We start from the raw sequence: 23,296 nt of genomic DNA, 5'->3' as shown, positions 1-23,296 counted from the left end.
CTGAAGGAGTCTCAGTGAGTCTAAGCTGTGAGGTCAGACACTCCTCTACAGGCTGGACATTCAGCTGGTACAGAGCTGTTCCCTACAGAGAATGTTTAACTCCAGTAATACACAATCATGGCTATGTAAGGTATTGTGTTGAGCTCCTCTCAGACAGCATCAGAGGAGCTGGAGGCTCCTACACTCTCAGTCCTGCTGCTCTACATCACACAGGAGTTTATCTGTGCAGAGCAGAGAGAGGAGAACCAGCCTATCAGACACAGTACAGCAACACACAGCCACTATGGATCACTGGTGAGGACAAACAACAGCAGTGTGTGTGTGTGTGTGTGTGTGTTTGTGAAACATCAATCACTGTTTCCCATGTTGAGCTCCTCTCAGACAGCAGCAGAGGAGCTAAGTAATTATGTATTCACCCCACCTTCTTTTACATACCAGCGTTGCATTCACCTTCATTACATCCAAACCAAACATTTGTCAACATATAGTCGTTCCTAGAGCTTCCTAAGTTCAAGACTGTTTACTCAATACACACTAAATAGAAATAAAGATGCAGACTCTGGAATTAATTGAAGAGAAGCGCTGGTCCCGTCTTTATTCTGAGCTCAATGTTATAAATGAGGCATTATCTGGAGAATGTCTAACAGTCTCAGGTGGGCTCACCTTTATTCCTTTTCTTCAAGGACCCTTATATCACCATTTTTATTTTTTCATAATACTTGTCCAGGTTCCACTATTGTTCTCCACACCAAACATTATTCAATGTATGCAAATTGATATTCAATACTTACACCAACCCGTTCTTGCTACCATTACGTTCATCCTGAACTACTTCTACTTTTTAAAGGCGATCATATTCTATATCACCGGATGCCCATATTGGTTCTTCCAGTGATGTCCATATTGTTTCTTCCGGTGCTTGGCCGGGCTGTCCCGTCCTTGAAGCAAGGCTCCCCCTCGACTGAGGCCCCTAGAGTCCTGTCAGAGGCCTCCTGAGGATTTACACTGAAGCCTACAGAGGTCTTTCCAGCATGAAACCAGTTTATTCTGGACCTTCCCTATTTTTCTGCTTACAATATCATTTTATTACTTTGTTATGACCCTGTCAGGCTGTGAGGCTGTAACAAGGAAAAAGAAGTGCAAATGTCTAACGTAACAGAAGTTGTGGAAAAAAATGAACAGCAACAAAACAAACAGAAGCACAAATGGAAGGTTTTTTTAGTGTATTGTACAGAGGTTATGATTTACAAATAATCTTACTGGTGCAATTCCTTCAGGAGTGACCCAGGCCAAAATAATAACCAAAACCCACACTAAGGAAATAAAACTATACCCTAACTAATCCTATTAACACAAGAAACATAGAACAAACTTTTCTAACTTCCTGACACAAACAGACAAAACCCACACCCAACAAAAACTGCAGTCACTCCTTACCACCAGTGTCCAACACCAATGTACCAAACAAACAATATTTACACTCTTTACACAATCTATATATATGTATGTATACACAGCTACCGAAGCAGGAGGGGCGAAGCCAAAGACGAAGTTCAAAAATGTGGAAATACAAGGTGATACACAACAAGTCATACAAATATTCAATCACAGCCAAACAAACTCCAAGCTAACACACAGTCTCCTTACTCGCTGTCTTCCTCTTCCTCTCTCGTGGGACGGCCTTTTAAATAGCCGACACAGTTGGCTAGAAAACCCGGCAAGGAACGTGGTGGGTGGAAAACAGGGTGGATATCCTGGCATTGAATCTGGAACACACGCACACACACACACACAGACACACACACATCTTTCCGTAACAACCTCAATTTGCAAACTGATATTCAACACCCACACCAGTTGGAAGCTGTTACCGCTACATTCCAAGAGAAGGCTTCTCTTGACCTTGTCCTAAAGAAGATGTTTTTCTCTACAGTCCTGAGTCTGGTGGAGAGGTCGTATATCTTACCTTGAGTTCCACCAAAACCTACCCATGATCCTTTACTGAAGCCTGCAGAGGCCTCTACTAGGGCTCTGGCCTGTACTCCCTGATGGTTAATGTTATCATGTCTAATGCAATGTTGAGTCTCTTTTCCCTGTAAACACTCTTTTTATTACCTTCCCACTGATCACGTGGTATGGCCCGCCGTATGCAGTGGGAGTTTCTCGTCGACTATTTGTGACTCGTCCTATTTGTAACCACGGCCAGCTGTCAGCACACACCTGCATCTGGTTTAGTCTTGTTATGTTTGTAATATTTAAACCCTTGTTGGTGTGTGCGTTGTTGTCAGTCTTTCCTCATGTTTACATTCATGTTTATGGTCACAATGTTCATGGTGTCCGTGTTAGCTGTAGCTGTATTCATGCTCACTGTTTATGTTATACGTGAGTGTCGTTGTCTTGATGGCGTGTTAATAAACGTGTGTCACGTTTATCATGATCTTAGATAGATGTCACTACCTAGATATTATTAAACAGATTTTATTAAAATTATTTTCTATCATCAGACCAATCAACACAATGGTTGTAATCTTTCCATGTTAAATGTGTTCCTTACACTCCTGCTATGATAAGGCAATAATAATAACATGTGATGTATAATTTCTGTATCTAAGGTCTGTCTCCTCCAGACTCTCTGATCATCAGTCCCAGCAGAACTCAACACTTTAGAGGTGACTCTCTCTCACTGAGCTGTGAGGGACAGAGTGACTCTACTGGATGGAGAGTGAGAGGATACACACACAGTGGGAGGGTGTCAGATTGTTCATCACTCTGGGGATCAGTTACAGGATCTACATGCACCATCAGATACCTCCACACAGCCTACACTGGAGTGTACTGGTGTCAGTCTGAATCTGGAGGGAGCAGCAATCCTGTTAACATCACAGTGCACAGTGAGTCTGCATGTAGTGCACTCACTAGTTAAGGAGAAAAGGAAATGTTTGATGACTGTATATTATAGTTCACAATATATAGAACTAAGAAAACTAGAGTTAATAAAAAGCTGTTAATTTAACATATTCTGGGTGAACTGTGTGTTGTGACATTCTACTTTCTACTTTATTGTGTTAATGTTCTGTGTCCCTGTTATTTAATATTCAGTATTCATGCTGGAATCCTTCTCTCTGTAAAAGATGAGTAAAGTGTTTTCTCTGTTCTAGATGGTGATGTGATTCTGGAGAGTTCTGTCCATCCTGTGACTGAGGGAGATCCTCTGACTCTACACTGTTTACTTCGCCGCACTATCACATCACACCTCAGAGCTGATTTATATAAAGATGGATCACTCATCCAGACCCAGACTGCAGGAGAAATGACCATCCGTACTGTCTCAAAGTCAGATGAGGGTGTCTACTACTGTAAACACCCAGAGAGAGGAGAGTCACCACACAGCTGGGTCTCAGTCAGAGGTCAGAATTTAAAGATTTCACATCTTTATTATTACACTAATTTAACCAGAGCTTCAAATGTATGTTAGCAAGAAAATCATTTTATAATTCTGAATCTTGGAGCAGTAATTCTGTCAACATCACAGTGCAGGGTGAGACTCCAAGTAGTGAACTTATGCTTGTACTGGGTTAACTGTGAACACCATGAACACCATGTCCTGTCCCTGACTGAACTCTCTTCAGTTTATATATTTGTATTTTCATATGCATTTGAGTATTTGAGACTATGGATATACATTACTTACATTTAGTCATTCAAGCCACGTAAGGTAACTATTACCCATCATTTTCTAAGAGACAGAATAGATGTTTTCTACATATTCTATCCACAGCAGAAATAGGAAATCAAATTACAGTAACCCAAGTACTCAAGGAAACAGCCCCATCTTGTGGTGTGAATCAGTATTTACATAAATGTAACATAAAGCGCTCACATGGAATCCAGTTACATTAATTAAGGATTAAATTTACATGTAATACACTCATTTATTATAAAAAAATTAAATGCTATTACATTGCTGTATATATTGTAGATAACTGGTTCCAGTGGCATTGTATCTGTTTGTAAACTAGGGGCCATTTTAATTCAAGGACTGGCTCGGAGCGTTTTAGACAATGAAAACATTTGTGTTCATTTCTGTTGACTTTAAGAATCACCTGTAATGTCACCACATTACTCCTACTGTACTATCACCACATTACTCCTACTGTACCATCACCACATTACTCCTACTGTACCATCACCACATTACTCCTACTGTACTATCACCACATTACTCCTACTGTACTATCACCACATTACTCCTACTGTACTATCACCACATTACTCCTACAAGTGTCACATTACTGGACAAAGTGTCCAAGGTGGTACTGGATGGAATACTTATGTGACTCACAATCATGTGTTCACAATCAGATCCCACATAATCTCCAGATAATCTCCACAAAACACAGTGATTAACAGATTAGAATGCAGCATCGTGGGTCTAACCTGTTTGTTATAATATATGTAAATACAGAGTGACTCCAGGAAGACACTGGGGCTCAGTCAGCTGTAACATGCAGTGTTCTCCATCTCTTTCCACAGATTTACCCACAACTACACTGACTGTGGAGCCTCAGAGTCCTGTGTTCACTGGAGAGTCAGTCACTCTGAAGTGTGAGGTTCAGGGTTATGATGGGTGGACATATCAGTGGTGGTATAAGAAGAAAGCACAGAGTCAGTGGACTACAGTGTCTCAGTCTGTGTTTGACACTGTAAACAGAGACACTCTCACCATCAGTGGAGATGCTGTAGTTAATGGGGATCAGTACCAGTGTAGAGGAGCACGAAATAACAGACCAACAACATCACAGTACAGTAACACTGTTACCCTCACTGTACATGGTAAGATTACTGTCATTTCAGGAATTTAATGTCTATTTCAATAACTTAAATTATTGTTTGTTAAATAATTTACACTATTTGTATTCAGAATCATAATACACACTCCATGTATTGTGTTTACTAGGCAAAATGGAAATAGTAGATGTAAAGTAATTACACACTACATTGTATTAGATATATATTGTAATTACAGTTACACTACATTGTATTAGAGCTGTACTGTAATTACAGTTACACTACATGGTACTGGAACTGAAATGCAAACTTACTTCTTTTCTTGTTATCTTAGTGTTATTATGTTACTATAAACCTATAATGGACCTTAAAAGTGATACACAAAATTTATAACAACAAATCAGCTCTGTTGGAGAAGGTGAAACACTGAACAGGGCTGTACTGTGGTCCTACAGGACTTTTATTTTGACAGCCCTACTTTAAAGGCATTTGTTTCCCCCCTGCACTACAAGACCTGATCTCACTAATAGCACCCCCTTCTGTGTTGAAGAAGAGAGTACACAGTGACCTCACATAGTCTGGAGCAGAGAGCCGTCTACTTCTCAGTAACCAGCAGCCAGTGTTCAGTTTTAGTAGGTTTTATAAGATTCCAACACATGATCTTATTGAGAGGTGAGCATAAAAGCAGAATTTAAGTACTGTGTGATTTCTACAATGGAGCCTGAGCTGGTTCTGACTGTGCAGTCTAATTGGACAGAAACATTGAGTAGAGAAACACTCACATGTGAATGAGTAGGACTGTAATCCTGACCCCAACCCCATCTCAAAGTCCAGTTAAAATCCAGTTACAGAATGTTAACAGCATGTGTATAACAGCTTGTTGAGTATGCTAAGATGGTATGTATTATACCTGTTACATGTTCAGTGACTTCTCAGGTTAACATCTACAGATATGAACTTGGACATCCAAATAAAGTGAAAAACAACTGAATTCATCAGATTATAAACAAATCTGATATAAACTCTTTGGATTTGCTGCTCAGTTTAGTTTTAACTGTAGCAGAGCAAATATGCAGCAGCACATAAATAACTCCTCTCACTCACACACATCCTTTTTATTATTACCCAGTTAAAATAAACAATGCAACAGGTTCTGTGTATTGTTGATATTATAATTTTTGTAAAGTGGTTGTGTGGCTACCACATGAATAAATGAATGAATTAAGTTATACTGCTTGTTTGCAATGAGTGTCACTTTTCTTTGGTTTATATTTTTATTTTAGTTTAATTGTATTTTTTATCATTCCATTCCATTATGTTCACTTCCATGTTTCGTCATGTGGCTTCTCATTTGTAGCTGTTCGTGTTTTTCATCTGTTTAAAATAAACGTCTTTGTTCACACGGCTCATGTCGTTATCCCATCACTCACCCTCAACGCTCTGCAGAGTCACAGAAGCACTGTAGCTCTTCAGCTGTGATTAATTGTGTGTGTGTGTGTGTGTGTGTGTGTGTGTGTGTGTGTGTGTGTGTGTGTGTGTGTGTTATCAGCTCTATCCCATTCAGAAGCTCCATTCTCCATCCTCAGTCTGCTCAGTAGTCTACTGGCAGTCTCTCCATATCTGCTAGTGTCCATCGTGCTGGGGGTCAAATGCTACAGAGCTCACGGTGAGAACTCTTCCTCTTAGACACACATTACACACACTGGAAGAAAAGAGGAACCAATCTTACATTTGTTTGAATCTGAAAGCGCATCGTAAGGTTGGTCTTTCTTCTCTGTGTTTTTATGACTTTCACCACTCTGTCATGACTTTTAATACTGCTAAGACAAGCAGGACACATGGCAGTAAAGTGTCTGTTATGTGTAATCCATAAAAATCATGGTTTATAAAAGCAGCACATGGTCATGAAACCAGTAGTTAAAAACAAGAGTGAAGAGAACAATGACTGGAACCAGAAAATGCTACTTTAGGCAAGACAGCAAATACTAAAAGAAACATGAGTGTAAATACACACACTAACTAGAGCCAAACAACACACAGTCACGACAGAGCAGAGAGATCAATGAAAACAATACAGTGCAGGTTACCATGGGAACCGCAACCACCAACAACTTAGAAGTTTTATACATAGTTTACACTTTTGTAAACAGACATTTAAAACTATTTTATATGCTGGTTTAATAAAATACTGATTTTCTCCCCACAATCATTGACAATGTCGACATGTTGCTTGCGTTGGAGACAAGACACACTTTTTCCCCTTCTCTGAACTACAAGACCAAGACTGCAATAAACATTTATTAAATGATAATCCAATAACACCAGGGGGAGCTTTCTAACACCTACACTTCTGTGTTTGATGTTTTTTCTACAGCTCTGACTAAAAATGCATTCTCAGAGGAGTGAGAGTCTAAAGGAAAATACTGAAGATGGAAGGACATTGTTCTGTTTGCTTGAAGTCATTTCACATGTGGGATTGAATGTTTGAACTCTGGTAACTTACTGCCAGCTGACCACCAGTTTATATGAAGCATCGTGCAGTAGTGTTTTCACTTTTAAGCACATGTTACTATTGTGTGTCATTTATTCCAATGTTAGAATATTCTCATTTATTTTAATGATCTTTTACTTTGTTGGACTAGTTTACTTTTTTATGTTCTAGTTAAATAAATAACAACCATATAAATTGTGTTCATTATCATTGCAATGATGTCAGATGAGATATTCAGCAGCCAAAGAAACACTAAGTGTATTTCATAACAGACTTTAGATTTTAAGTAATCAACAACTAGACCACAGATTAGTGTTTTACACATTACTTCACACTGACTCTCCTCAGCTTTAATGTGAAACTGGTATAGTTCACTGGGTAGTGAAGTCTACCCCTGCTGTAAGATGGAGATATTAGACATCCAGTGAACAGGCAGGGCTTTACTTCCATGTGTTGGAAGCAGGAAAAATTAGCAAGTGTAAGGATCTGAGAGACTTGAACAAGGACCAAACTGTGATGACTAGACAGCTGGGTAGAGGGAACATCTCCAAAAGGGGAAGTTCCAACACACCTCCTTCAGTCTTTACATTTATGGCATTTAGCTGACACTTTTATCCAAAGCAACTTACAACTATGATTGAGTACAACTTGAGCAACTGAGGATTACAGGCCATCTTCAAGAGCCCCACAGTAGCAACCTCGCAGTGGTGGGGCTTGAACCAGCAGCTTTCTAACGTCCTTGATTATGTTAGCAAGTTCTGTGAGTGTTTACGCTCCTTATGTGATCTAGCACACAAAACCGTAAACCACTCCCAGTGCCGTACGAAAGCCAGGTATGATTTACGAGCTGTTCACTGATCCTTTCAGGAAGAAGACAAAGTGTTATCTTTATTGCCTTTGCCAGGTTCTGCCCTTCACACCAGGTTTGCTGTTCCATATATGGCTAAATCACAATTATGTGATATGGACTATGTGATACACACACCCGATCGTAAGAAAAAGTGTATGTCACATCAACATGCTGAAATGCTGTTTCATGCTATGCTTCCACAGATGATAATGGTAGTATTAGTGCACCTGTTCTATCCCTAGTTGTAGCCCCATCCCTGCCCCTTTATCTGAGTATTTCCCTTAAGTGGATAGTTTAAGCTTGAAAATTGTCCTTCTGCTCGCCTACCCAACTCCGAATCCTTTAAAGACATCCCCTCTAATGTAGGACGTCTTCCTGAGTCGGCCCAACTCAATGTTATACGATTAATGTACCATCACCTGTTTTTGTTTTCGGATACTCCCTCTCGCACTGTGGTTTTTAAACACGATGTGGATGTCGTGATAGTCACTCAGTGAAAGAATTGCTTATCATGTGAATCCAGCCAAACATACACTTATGAAAAATGAAGCTGAATACCTCCTTAAAAATGGTCTTGCTACTCCTAGCTCTAGTCTATGTTGTTTGCCTTGTTTGTTGGTAACTAAACCAAATCGCTTTTGTACTGATTATAGAAAAATTAATTTATTGATGAGGTCCAATTCCTTTCCCCAGGACCAATACACAATGGGCATCCCCAGTACACTTCATATTTAGATTCACATGATAAAACAAACAAAACAAAACAATTATAATGTTATCAAGCATTTCTACACTAAGAGTGATATCCATGCTTACACACACACACACACACACACACACACACACACACACACACACACACACACACACACACACACACACACACACACACACACACACACACAATATGCACTCCTTTTGCCCTCTTGCACATTATTCCTACTTGCTACTAGAGTGCTGTACTAAATCAGCACTGTACTCTGAACTGTTCTGGCTGCTACCAGTGACTGCTATGTTCAGTATAGCATGTCACTGACTCCTGTGCATAATCCACTTTACATATTCCCAATACTGCGCACTGGTAAAAATAAAGGCACTGTCTGTTCATTGTGTATTGGTCCTGTCCTGCATTTATTGTATGACATTATTGCACTGTATTGTATTGTTTTCACTGGTGTAGTGTGTTGTCTGTTTCACTTGTTTTGTGTTGCACCATGGTCCTGGAGGAAGACTGTTTCGTTTTTGCTGTGCATTTGTATATAGCTGAAATGACAATAAAGCCTTTTGAACCTTTGAAGTGGTCAGACATTAATTTAAAATTTTAATTCAAAGAATTGTGTTTTGATGTGGTGGTTGTTCTGGTTGAAACAGCACAAGTTTCCACCTGGGAAATTATACGATGCTGTGCGTCAGAAATAAATACAGGCCTTGACCAACCTGTCCCACTCTGTAAAATAAAACACAGTTCCTGCTTCTGAAGGGTTAATTAACAGTCCACAATGTCCACGCGTCTTTTTGTTAATGTTTTAATGTTAATGAGCCGCCCTCATACTGGAGAAGTAGATACGCATGCGCAGAAAGCCGTCCTTCTACAGTTCGGATATCGTCTGGATAAATAGAAAGTAAACAGATCAGACGGAGGAGCAGACAAAGATATTACATTTGGGAAATAATTTCAAAAGTATTTTCTTTGATCGTCCAAGTTTTCCTTAGTTAACAGTTCCCCTGGTTGAGGAAGCTCATCGTAACTCTAGATATATTTAATGTGGCGTTTCACAATCCTTCCTGAATCCAGAGGATGGGTTAATATATAAAATATTTTAAAGTATTTTTAAACATTATTCAGTAAATGTAATAACATTTGTCAATTCCAATAATACTGAGGCTTATGTCTGATAGTTATTAGAATATCCAGTGATTCTGGTCGGTACAATATCTTTATCAAGAAATAAAACCATTGTCATATCTGTGATGAAACTGATCATGAAGTAAACATAACCAAAACCACAAGGTGGTTGATTATACAGCTACAAAAATCAGTGAAAAATAATGAGCTTGATGACTGAATTTGCACTGTGCTAAAGTAGGAGAGTAACACTTGTGTGAATGGTGGCTGATGGGTAATTCTCCATATGTAGGAGAGCATATCACTGTAAGTTCAAATGACATTATTTCTTTAGGTATTTGACCAAGAACCACCGTCATACATGTTATATAGTATAAGAACTATATGTGTTAAATATTTATGTGAAATGGCACATGAAATATTACATTGTATATGAAAGGGGCCCCAGTTATAAATGTTTTTATAACAATTTTATCAAGTTCAGGAATGTTGCTTTACAGAATGTTTGCATCTGGTCAAGGTACATAAAGCACATCTTTGCCTTTTGCATTCACAGTAAATAATAATAAAACAAAGAAAACACCAATAAAATTCTTTATTTGAAATATAATCTCTAGAGGCTTGTATTACTAAAACATCAATAAAATGATCCAACCAGTTAAAAGGGTTTCAGATGTTGTGTTTTGAGTCTCAGTGCCCTCACACACATACTGAGAAAACCAGACAGACCTGACAAAGTGACGTCCACACACACACAAGACCAGAAAACATGTGAGGAACCAAAGTTTAACCTGAGTGAGTTTAATGTGTGGTGGATAAATCCTAAACACACATCCAGTACCACAATCTGAAACAGCAGGCATAGGTCAAAAATACCATGATGCTTTTATTCAAAGCAACTTACAATTATGACAGAACACAACTTGAGGGTTAAGGGCCTTGCTCAGGGATTCAACAATGGCAATTTGGCAGTGGTGAGGCTTAAAACCACAACCTTCTGATTACAAGTCAACTACCTTAACACTGAGCTACCACTGCCCCGAGAAATGACAAAATATCCAGGAAGACAAAGCAACAGTAACAGTCCAGTTCGGTCATACTGACACTATAATAAAGTAATAGTGTATATACACTATATACTGACACTATAATAAAGTAAAAGGGGTGGATCTGGTGTCATTAGTAATGGTGAGACAGTCCAGTTCTGTGATACTGATACTAGAGAGAGAGAGAGAGAGAGAGAGAGAGAGAGAGAGAGAGAGAGAGAGAGAGAGAGAGAGAGGAGAGAGAGAGAGAGAGAGAGAGAGAGAGAGAGAGAGAGAGAGAGAGAGAGAGAGAGAGAGGTGTAGATGAGGCCTGAGAGTCATCACCTCCTGAGAGTCATCACCTCCTGACCTTGATACCTCACATACAGACACCACAGCACAGAGAAGTTACAGAGACATTTAGAAAAGTACAGAAATATAAACATAATAGAAAATTTAATCACAAATAATCACAAAATAAAAAAATGCATATTGATTCCTTCACCCTAGTGAGGCTCACTACAGAAGATCACCAGGAATCTCCAGGTCTTTTATTTACAAAGTGCAGTTACATAACACTGCAAAAAAAATAAAAAATCTAGGCTCAAAGGTTAAAAAGTGGAGTATAATGTGTCTCTCTGAGTGACTCTAGTAACAAACACACAAAGATAAACAGTCACTCAATCACAAGCTTCAGAACTGCTGAAAAGACAGAAAGTCTGTTGGCTATGAAGCCCCACAGAACTCATACACTCATCTCCTCTACAGAGAAGGAACTCCAACACCACTGAATCTGATTCTCCTGGTATGTTTATGCTACAACCAGTACACTTCATATTTAGATTCACATGATAAAACAAAGAAACAGAACAATTAAAATGTTATCAAGCATTTCTACACTAAGACTAGTATGTTCATTATGGTGAAACTATTCTTTCACTGTAAGAGATTTTACCTCCAACCTATTACATCTCCATCTGTTATAAAACACCTTCCTGTTGTAGACATGAGTATCTGACATGATCATTTAAAATGTGTTTAAACCAAATAAATGAATGAACACTTGGATAAGAGGGTTTAAACTCCTGGTCTTGTAGCAGCTTGAGTGAGTAACACAGGAGGATGAACTCTGTTTCCCAGCAGTCTGTGCTGTTCCTCAACAACCTTGACAAAGATGATTCAGAAAACATTCATTAGGATCAGTCATTATTTCTGTTTAATGTACATAGAATCACTGTCAGTTCAGCTCCACACTAACTGTCCTATATTTAACAAAGTTGGTAGGTTCAGTCCTATGCACATAAACAGTGAAGGGCTCTTACATGTTTCAGGATTGTTTAATTGTTATAAACCTGAGCAGAAGTCACTTTGCATTGTTAGTCAGTTTCACTTGAAACAAGGTTTAAAATGAACACTGGCTCCTTTTTCACTGAGTCGTGTTTATTAAAAATCCTCCAACCACAGCAGCTGCTACTGACAGTAATGAATGGAGTGGAGATCAGTGAGCACTCTATGGCGTGATATCTGCTGACTGGCTTCAGCTCTGTTTCCTTCACTGTTAGTTGGTTTTGAAGGACTGGTTTAAGGTCTTCTTATGACCAGTTATAGTGTTCCTTTAGGTCTTTGCGTCCAGTATTGGCTCGGTACAGCCTGGTACCTCTGAAATCATACCATAGATCTTGGAGCTCTGACCTTTCTGTGTGTCCTGCCTCAGCTCTGAGTACACACTGCTCTTCTCTAGTAGGGACAGAAGAGACTGAATTAGACCACAGGAAGAACTCCAACCCTCCAAATGAATGAACACAACATTAACTGAATAACCTACAGTCGGTAACTAAACACACAATGTTACTAAGCAGTGAATCAAAACGTAGAATCTTAAGAGTTCTTCAGGTCAGCTGTATCTTGGTGTGTCACTGCTGTAGGTGACTAAAGTTTCTCCTTTTCATGTACCTTCTTTTTTCTTTGCTTACTGTTTTGGTTTCAGTTTGATCTCAGCATAAGTGACTTCACTGGGTCCAGCACCAGTGTCTGCAGTAACAGAGAACAAAACCAAAGCAAACACAGTTGTGACCTCTTGCTGACCTTTAGCATTCTAACCCACCAGCCAATAACATCTCATCATACACGCTTCATTCCCACAATGCACTGCTGCTGCTTTTGGAGACCAGCATGTGTTTCCTTTGTCTCATGTGTGAATTAAATCCCAGTGTGAGGGAGATGTGGATGTACCTTTATTCCTGCTTTTCTTGTTATATTTCATGACCTGAGCATAAGTGACATCACTGAGGTCGTCTGCAGGTTCATCTGACATAGAGTGCAGTGTGTTTATCACAGATTGCAGTGTGTTTATTACTACAAGAGGTTGCTGCTCTTTACTGTAAAGCTGCACTCTGTGCAAGTCTTTCACTGTTACACTCAGTGGGAAATAAAATCATTACCTGTGCTGCTCCTGTCTGCTGGCTCAGCTGTGTCATATATGTGGGCAGCTTCTGGGGTTAAAGGAAAATAAAGCTAAACTGAAAGATTACTGGACACAGTAGAGAATGAATCACAAGTGATGAAGGATTATTTAAATTGTCTTAGAGAAGATAAAGCTTTAAGTTAATTGTTAATAAGGAAAGTTGCTGTTGTCTCATGGTCTGAGCAGTGTGCAGTGGTGTGACTGACACCACTTACCTCCTGACTCTCTCTGGGTCTGATCTGATGTCTGATTAATGTCTGACTGACTCCCAGTACAGCGACACGGAGATTCTGCTCCAAGGCAACATGGAAATAAAAGAAAAGTGTTTAATACTGTAAAAGGTTTCATGATGTGTATCATACAAACATATAATATTACATATAAGACCTTTTTTGGTTTTGTAGCACCACAGCAGGGTCAGTAAGATGAAGAACACGACCAAACTCAGTCCCACAGCCAAACCACCCAGGCCAAGAGAAGAGGAATCACCAGCTGAACTCATAGGAACAAAAACATCACATGAATCAAAATGATTTGTCACACGTCTCTGCTCCAGACTATGTGAGGTCACTGTGTACTCTCTTCTTCAACACAGTAGGGGGCGCTATTAGTGAGATCAGGTCTTGTAGTGCAGGGTGCAAACAAATGCTTTTAAATCAGGGGTGCCAAAACAACAGTCTTGTGTATTATTTTTTAAGATCCATTATAAGTTGGTAATGATATTAACAAGAAATGTAGTAAGTTTGCATTTCATTGCTATAATACCATGCAGTATTACTGGAATAAAGGTACATTTACAGTATATTTTTTACCCTTAATAAGTAAACACAATACATGTGGACTGCGTGTGTTCTGCTCATTTCTATAAAGAGTTTAAATGAGTAAAATAGATGTTAAATTCATGAAATGACTGTGATCTTAACATGTACAGTCAGAGTTACTGTACAGACCTAAATCTATCACACAGATAACCAACACAATGTTTTCTATAATTATACACTTTAAACTCACTAGTATACAGAACTAAATCTAAATCTTTCAAACAAGTCACTGCTGTGTGGTCCAGTATGTTTTAATGCTGAATAAATACATAAATTCAGGAACACATAAAGCATGTCCTGTAGCAAATATGACAGCTTCCCGTTATTCAGGACATCAAACATTTTCTGATTTGCATTGTCATATTTCTACTAAAATATTATTGACTGCTGCCCTCTGGTGGCCAATCTGTGCACATGTCCAAGACTCCACAGTACAAGTAGTGACACTTGTAATCTAATATTGTGCCAACTTTTATTGAGGGTTGACAAGAACTGATATTGTTGAATATCTAACTGATAAATTTAATTTCTATGGTAGTTATACACTGTAAACTGTTCCTCACCAGTAACGTTTAACCACAGTGCATCACTGTAGTTTGTGTAGTAGACTGGGTTTCCTCTGCCAGCTCTGCATCAGTACTGGCCTCCATCAGAGGGCGCCACTGAGCTGATGTTGTAGGAGTTTGCTGCAGTGTTGGTCTCATTCTCAGGGTTCTGTGTGTGTCTGGACCAGTAAAAGCTCCATCCAGCAGACTGGTCCAGCTTACAGTGCAGAGTCACTGGGTTTCCCACCAGTGCAGCTCCGTTAAGGCTTGATGTGAGTTCAGGTGTAGGTTTAACTGCTGATGGAGATGAAACACACAGTTCAAGATATGCAATGGCAGAGTGCAAAGAGATATCTATGAAATGACTAACATTCTCAAATTAAAAATAGATGAAGTATTTAAATAGTTTAAATATTTAAAAAAAAAAACAATAGACTCTCAGTAACATGGTGTAGCAGTAGTGAAGCAGTAGATTAATCAACAGACTTTTAATTAACTGTTTATATCAGATTTGTTTATAATCTGATTAATTCAGTTGTTTTTCATTTTATTTGGGTGTCCAAGTTCATATCTGTACATGTTAACCTCAGAAGTCACTGAACATGTAACAGGTATAATACATACCATCTTAGCATACTCAACAAGCTGTTATACACATGCTGTTAACATTCTGTAACTGGATTTGAACTGGACTTTGAGAAGGGGTTGGGGTCAGGATTACAGTCCTGCTCATACACATGTGAGTCTGAGGGTTTCTCTACTCAATATTTGTGTCCAATTCGATTGCACAGTCTGAACCAACTCAGGCTCCATTGTAGAAATCACACAGTACTTAGTAAGTACAAAGTAAGTTTGTATTTCAGTTCCAGTACCATGTAGTGTAACTGTAATTACAGTACAGGTCTACTACCATGCAGTGTAACTGTAATTACAATATATATCTAATACAATGTAGTGTAACTGTAATTACTGTACATCTAAAATTTCCGTTTTGCCAAATAAACACAATACATGGAGTATGTATTATGCTGCTGAATACAAATAGTGTAAATTATTTAACAAACAATAATTTAAGTTATTGAAATAGACATTAAATTCCTGAAATGACAGTAATCTTACCATGTACAGTGAGGGTAACAATGTTACCGTACTGTGATGTTATTGGTCTGTCATGTCTCTCTCCTCTACACTGGTACTGATCCCCATTAACTACAGCATCTCCACTGATGGTGAGAGTGTCTCTGTTTACAGTGTAAAACACAGACTGAGACACTGTAGTCCACTGACTCTGAGCTTTCTTCTTATACCTCCACTGATATGTCCACCCATCATAACCCTGAACCTCACACTTCAGAGTGACTGACTCTCCAGTGAACACAGGACTCTGAGGCTCCACAGTCAGTGTATTTGTGGGTAAATCTGTGGAAAGAGATGAAGAACACTGCATGTTACAGCTGACTGAGCCCCAGTGTCTTCCTGGAGTCACTCTGTATTTACATATATTATAACAAACAGGTTAGACCCACGATGCTGCATTCTAATCTGTTAATCACTGTGTTTTGTGGAGATTATCTGGAGATTATGTGGGATCTGATTGTGATTGGAGGGTAAAATGTGAACACATGACTGTGAGTCACTTAATTATTCCATCCAGTACCATCTTGGACACTTTGTCCAGTAATGTGACACTTGTAGGAGTAATGTGGTGATAGTACAGTAGGAGTAATGTGATGATGGTACAGTAGGAGTAATGTGGTGATAGTACAGTAGGAGTAATGTGGTGATGGTACAGTAGGAATAATGTGGTGATAGTACAGTAGGAGTAATGTGGTGATGGTACAGTAGGAGTAATGTGGTGATGGTACAGTAGGAGTAAAGTGGTGATGGTACAGTAGGAGTAATGTGGTGATAGTACAGTAGAAGTAATGTGGTGATGGTACAGTAGGAATAATGTGGTGATAGTACAGTAGGAGTAATGTGGTGATGGTACAGTAGGAGTAATGTGGTGATGGTACAGTAGGAGTAAAGTGGTGATGGTACAGTAGGAGTAATGTGGTGATAGTACAGTAGGAGTAATGTGGTGATGGTACAGTAGGAGTAATGTGGTGATGGTACAGTAGGAGTAATGTGATGATAGTACAGTAGGAGTAATGTGGTGATGGTACAGTAGGAATAATGTGGTGATAGTACAGTAGGAGTAATGTGGTGATAGTACAGTAGGAGTAATGTGGTGATGGTACAGTAGGAGTAATGTGGTGATAGTACAGTAGGAGTAATGTGGTGATGGTACAGTAGGAGTAATGTGGTGATCGTACAGTAGGAGTAATGTGGTGATGGTACAGTAGGAGTAATGTGATGATGGTACAGTAGGAGTAATGTGGTGATAGTACAGTAGGAGTAATGTGGTGATAGTACAGTAGGAGTAATGTGGTGATGGTACAGTAGGAGTAATGTGGTGATAGTACAGTAGGAGTAATGTGGTGATGGTACAGTAGGAATAATGTAGTGATGGTACAGTAGGAGGTATGTGGTGATAGTACAGTAGGAGTAATGTGGTGATGGTACAGTAGGAGTAATGTGGTGATAGTACAGTAGGAGTAATGTGGTGATGGTACAGTAGGAGTAATGGTGGTGATGGTACAGTAGGAGTAATGTGGTGATGGTACAGTAGGAGTAATGTGGTGACAGTACAGGTGGTTCTTAAAGTCAACAGAAATGAATACAAATGTTTTTATTGTCTAAAACGCTCCCAGCCAGTCCTAGAATTAAAATGGCCCCTAGTTTACAAATAGATACTATGCCACTGGAACCAGTTATCTACAAGATATCCAGCAATGTAATAGCATTACATGTAAATTTAAGCCTTAATTAATGTAACTGGATTCCATGTGAACGCTTTATGTTACATTTATGTAAATACTGATTCACACCACAAGATGGGGCTGTTTCCTTGAGTTCTTGGGTTACTGTAATTTGATTTCCTATTTCTGCTGTGGATAGAATATGTAGAAAACATCTATTCTGTCTCTTAGAAAATGATGGGTAACAGTTACCTTACGTGGCTTGCATGACTAAATGTAAGTAATGTATATCCATAGTCTCAAATACTCAAATGCATATGAAAATACAAATATATAAACTGAAGAGAGTTCAGTCAGGGACAGGACATGGTGTTCATGGTGTTCACAGTAAACCCAGTACAAGCATAAGTTCACTACATGGAGTCTCACCCTGCACTGTGATGTTGACAGAATTACTGCTCCAAGATTCAGAATTATAAAATGATTTTCTTGCTAACATACATTTGAAGCTCTGGTTAAATTTGAGGCTCTGGTTAAATTAGTGTAATAATAAAAATGTGAAATCTTTAAATTCTGACCTCTGACTGAGACCCAGCTGTGTGGTGACTCTCCTCTCTCTGGATGTTTACAGTAGTAGACACCCTCATCTGACTTTGAGACAGTATGGATGGTGATTTCTCCTGCAGTCTGGGTCTGGATGAGTGATCCATCTTTATATAAACCAGCTCTGAAGTGTGATGTGATAGTGGGGTGAAGTAAACAGTGTAGAGTCAGAGGATCTCCCTCAGTCACAGGATGGACAGACCTCTCCAGAATCACATCACCATCTAGAACAGAGAAAACACTTTACTCATCTTTTACAGAGAGAAGGATTCCAGCATGAATACTGAATATTAAATAACAGGGACACAGACCATTAACACAATAAAGTAGAAAGTAGAATGTCACAACACACAGTTCACCCAGAATATGTTAAATTAACAGCTTTTTATTAACTCTAGTTTTCTTAGTTCTATATATTGTGAACTATAACATCCTGTTATCAAACATTTCCTTTTCTCCTTAACTAGTGAGTGCACTACATGCAGACTCACTGTGCACTGTGATGTTAACAGGATTGCTGCTCCCTCCAGATTCAGACTGACACCAGTACACTCCAGTGTGGGATGTGTAGAGGTATCTGATGGTGCATGTAGATCCTGTAACTGATCCCTAGAGTGATGAACAATCTGACACCCTCCCACTGTGTGTGTATCCTCTCACTCTCCATCCAGTAGAGTCACTCTGTCCCTCACAGCTCAGTGAGAGAGAGTCACCTCTAAAGTGTTGAGTTCTGCTGGGACTGATGATCAGAGAGTCTGGAGGAGACAGACCTTAGGAACAGAAATTATACATCACATGTTATTATTATTGTCTTATCATAGCAGGAGTGTAAGGAACACATTTAACATGGAAAGATTACAACCATTGTGTTGATTGGTCTGATGATAGAAAATAATTTTAATAAAATCTGTTTAATAATATCTAGGTAGTGACATCTATCTAAGATCATGATAAACGTGACACACGTTTATTAACACGCCATCAAGACAACGGCACTCACGTATAACATAAACAGTGAGCATGAATACAGCTACAGCTAACACAGACACCATGAACATTGTGACCATAAACATGAATGTGAACATGAGCAAAGACTGACAACAACGCACACACCAACAAGGGTTTAAATACTACAAACATAACAAGACTAAACCAGATGCAGGTTTGTGCTGACAGCTGGCCGTGGTTACAAATAGGACGAGTCACAAATAGTCGACGAGAAACTCCCACTGCATGCGACGGGCCATACCACGTGATCAGTGGGAAGGTAATAAAAAGAGTGTTTACAGGGAAAAGAGACTCAACATTGCATTAGACATGATAACATTAACCATCAGGGAGTACAGGCCAGAGCCCTAGTAGAGGCCTCTGCAGGCTTCAGTAAAGGATCATGGGTAGGTTTTGGTGGAACTCAAGGTAAGATATACGACCTCTCCACCAGACTCAGGACTGTAGAGAAAAACATCTTCTTTAGGACAAGGTCAAGAGAAGCCTTCTCTTGGAATGTAGCGGTAACAGCTTCCACCTGGTGTGGGTGTTGAATATCAGTTTGCAAATTGAGGTTGTTACAGAAAGATGTGTATGTGTGTGTGTGTGTGTGTGTGTGTGTGTGTGTGTGTGTGTGTGTGTGTGTGTGTGTGTTCCAGATTCACTGCCAGGATTTCCACCCTGTTTGAGACTCCGCCACGTTGCTTGCCGGGTTTTCTAGCCAACTGTGTCGGCTATTTAAAAGGCCGTCCCACGAGAGAGGAAGAGGAAGACAGCGAGTAAGGAGACTGTGTGTTAGCTTAGAGTTTGTTTGGCTGTGATTGAACATTTGTATGACGTGTTGTGTATCACCTTGTTTTTCCACATTTTTGAACTTCATCTTTGGCTTCGCCCCTCCTGCTTCGGTAGCTGTGTATACATAAATATATATAGATTGTGTAAAGAGTGTAAATATTGTTTGTTTGGTACATTGGTGTTGGACACTGGTGGTAAGGAGTGACTGCATTTTTTGTTGGGTGTGGGTTTTGTCTTGTTGTGTCAGGAAGTTAGAAAAGTTTGTTCTATGTTTCTTGTGTTATTAGGATTAGTTAGGGTATAGTTTTATTTCCTTAGTGTGGGTTTTGGTTATTATTTTGGCCTGGGTCACTCCTGAAGGAATTGCACCAGTAAGATTATTTCTAAATCATAACCTCTGTACAATACACTAAAAAACCTTCCATTTGTGCTTCTGTTTGTTTTGTTGCTGTTCATTTTTTTCCACAACTTCTGTTACGTTAGACATTTGCACTTCTTTTTCCTTGTTACAGCCTCACAGCCTGACGGGGTCATAACAAGGTAATAAAATGATATTGTAAGCAGAAAAATAGGGAAGGTCCAGAATAAACTGGTTTCATGCTGGAAAGATCTCTGTAGGCTTCAGTGTAAATCCTCAGGAGGCCTCTGACAGGCCTCTAGGGGCCTCAGTCGAGGGGGAGCCTTGCTTCAAGGACGGGACAGCCCGGCCAAGCACCGGAAGAAACAATATGGACATCACTGGAAGAACCAATATGGGCATCCGGTGATATAGAATATGATCGCCTTTAAAAAGTAGTAGTTCAGGATGAACGTAATGGTAGCAAGAACGGGTTGGTGTAAGTATTGAATATCAATTTGCATACATTGAATAATGTTTGGTGTGGAGAACAATAGTGGAACCTGGACAAGTATTATGAAAAAATAAAAATGGTGATGTAAGGGTCCTTGAAGAAAAGGTATAAAGGTGAGCCCACCTGAGACTGTTAGACATTCTCCAGATAATGCCTCGTTTATAACATTAAGCTCAGAATAAAGACGGGACCAGCGCTTCTCTTCAATTAATTCCAGAGTCTGCATCTTTATTTCTATTTAGTGTGTAGTGAGTAAACAGTCTTGAACTTAGGAAGCTCTAGGAACGACCATATGTTGATGAATGTTTGGTTTGGATGTAATGAAGGTGAATGCAACGCTAGTATGTAAAAGAAGGTGGGCTGAATACATAATTATTTCTGACCAATGTATAAAAATGTGTTTCTTTGTGTGATTGTTAGACATTCTCTAACATCTTTATTTTATATTTGAATGTTTAACTTTAAGACTAGCTGATTGGGGATTTAGGAATGACACTATGACACTGAATGTCTAATGTTACATCCACACACACACACACACACACACACACACACACACACACACACACACACTGCTGTTGTTTGTCCTCACCAGTGATCCATAGCGGCTGTTTGTTGCTGTACTGTGTCTGATAGGCTGGTTCTCCTCTCTCTGCTCTGCACACATAAACTCCTGTGTGATGTAGAGCAGCAGGACTAAGAGTGTAGGAGCCTCCAGCTCCTCTGCTGCTGTCTGAGAGGAGCTCAACATGGGAAACAGCTCTGTACCAGCTGAATGTCCAGCCTGTAGAGGAGTCTCTGACCTCACAGCTTAGACTCACTGAGACTCCTTCAGTCAACCAGCTCTGTGGAGACACACTCAGTACTGCCTGGGCTCTCTCTGTAACACAGCAAATATAAAATGCTCTGTGTTTAAAATCACTCACACACAATAACAACCTTGCTATGAATATCTATTGGCTAAATTCACAGTCCAAACTCACCTGACACAGTTAATGTAACAGCATTACTGATCTCTGAGCTCTGAGAGTCTCTTCCCCTGTACCCGCTGCAGGTGTATGTACCACTGTAATACTGTGTAACAGAGCTGATCATGTATGGATTGTATGTGGTGTGTGGGTAGAGACTGTAGTTATTCTTATACCAGCTGTATGTCCACCCAGTGTCTCCTTCTCCCTGTATGTCACATCTGAGAGTCATAGTCTCTCCTCTGAACACGTGATTATCAGGACTTACACTCAGAACAGCTTTAGGATGACCTGCAGAAGCATTAAACATTTGAATTCTTCATTCAGTTACTTTGAAAACAAATAAATTACACAGATCTAAATCTAAATCTAGCACACCAGTCAGTGCTGTCTGTCCTGCACATGTTTTAATACTATATAAATTCATTAATTATAAAATACATACACTAAAATGCTAAATGTGTAAATTAATACATTTAAAATAGCAAATTTTCATAAATGTCTATTGACATCATTTCATCATTCCATGTTTCATGTAATAGCTGAATAGAGTTAGTAATGGCAGTTTGGGTTTTAAATAAGATATAAACAGAATATAAATCACCTCGAGCAAGTCCAGCTTGAACCAATGAAATCAGCACTATAAACATAAAAGAGGGAACATACGAATATGAACAATTAATTAATTTATTAAAGAAAACACCTGACAGCAAAACATTTCAGACACAATTAAAATAAAAGTATGTATCATTGTTAATTTATCCATAAACACCTTAACATGCTGGTTACCATTATGTATAATTGTTAATTTAAATAAAAACTCCTTAACATGCTAGATAACACTTTGAATAAATGTTCATCTAATCTCTGCTTCAAAGGGAGTGGGAATGTGACTGATGTTTTCACAAAGACCCTGATTAAAGAAAGGTGAAAGAAATGAATCTTTCATGATAAAACGTTTAGAGTGCTTTAGAGCGCTGAAGGTTGTGAACACAAGGGGGCGTCAGTGATTTATGTTTGTGTGGACAGTGGTGTGTGCTGTGGTATGAGCAGATTCACTACTGCTGTTTCACAGTTCCACAGTGTCTGTTACTTATGGACATCCTATCCAGCATTCTCTAAGTGTTTAGAGGGTTTATGAAGAATGAACACACACTGTGTAACGTGGAGCGATAGAGAGCTGGACGCAGACGCTGAGAAGAGCGAAATTTATTAAGGGCAAATCCAGAATCTGGGTCATTAAGACAGTCCAGGGTCACAGCACCAATACGAACAGATCCCGGAAATATATTAAACAGAAAGCAAAACACGAAAATCTGGAAAATAAATCAACAGACAAACCGAGAGAAAACAGGGTACAGATACCCAGACAACAAGGCAGAACCCAGAACACTGACTGAATAAACGTGAAACAAGACAAAAGCTCAGACAACTACGGAAAACCAAAGTGCTCAAAATTCT

The 23,296-nt window shown here is 39.2% G+C and overlaps 2 long non-coding RNA genes and 2 pseudogenes across 4 annotated transcripts in view; 2 read left to right on the top strand and 2 right to left on the bottom strand.

Moving 5' to 3' along the window:
* The window catches only part of LOC113568751 (cell adhesion molecule CEACAM5-like), a 159,962-nt pseudogene that overhangs the window by 5,134 nt on the left and 131,532 nt on the right, over nucleotides 1–23,296 (top strand). The window contains exons 6-9 of the transcript XR_014119268.1: nucleotides 2,613–2,891; nucleotides 3,159–3,407; nucleotides 4,534–4,833; nucleotides 6,338–6,454. The product of XR_014119268.1 is annotated as a cell adhesion molecule CEACAM5-like (transcript). The remainder of the gene's footprint in view (nucleotides 1–2,612; nucleotides 2,892–3,158; nucleotides 3,408–4,533; nucleotides 4,834–6,337; nucleotides 6,455–23,296) is intronic.
* LOC145652946 (uncharacterized) overlaps nucleotides 10,433–23,296 on the bottom strand; it is a 56,733-nt gene continuing 43,869 nt past the window's right edge. The window contains exon 2 of the long non-coding RNA XR_014119231.1: nucleotides 10,433–11,345. This is a non-coding gene — a long non-coding RNA (uncharacterized LOC145652946). The remainder of the gene's footprint in view (nucleotides 11,346–23,296) is intronic.
* On the bottom strand, nucleotides 11,261–21,998 carry LOC118240593 (Fc receptor-like protein 5; annotated as a pseudogene). Its single transcript, XR_014119174.1, has 13 exons — nucleotides 21,851–21,998; nucleotides 21,460–21,747; nucleotides 18,726–19,004; nucleotides 18,210–18,458; nucleotides 15,950–16,249; nucleotides 14,849–15,127; nucleotides 13,852–13,956; nucleotides 13,680–13,754; nucleotides 13,442–13,492; nucleotides 13,233–13,307; nucleotides 12,954–13,031; nucleotides 12,693–12,737; nucleotides 11,261–12,164 (listed from the first exon to the last, which is right to left on the bottom strand). The product of XR_014119174.1 is annotated as an Fc receptor-like protein 5 (transcript).
* Nucleotides 19,298–20,958, top strand: LOC145652926 (uncharacterized). The gene is made up of 2 exons (XR_014119209.1): nucleotides 19,298–19,650; nucleotides 19,881–20,958. It is a non-coding gene; the product is annotated as an uncharacterized LOC145652926 (long non-coding RNA).

Source organism: Electrophorus electricus, chromosome 21 (assembly GCF_041902795.1).
Source record: "Electrophorus electricus isolate QZ-2024a chromosome 21, ASM4190279v1, whole genome shotgun sequence".
Lineage (NCBI taxonomy): Eukaryota > Metazoa > Chordata > Actinopteri > Gymnotiformes > Gymnotidae > Electrophorus > Electrophorus electricus.
The sequence above is the reverse complement of the archived record's forward strand: the minus strand, read 5'-3'. Positions and strand labels throughout refer to the sequence as shown.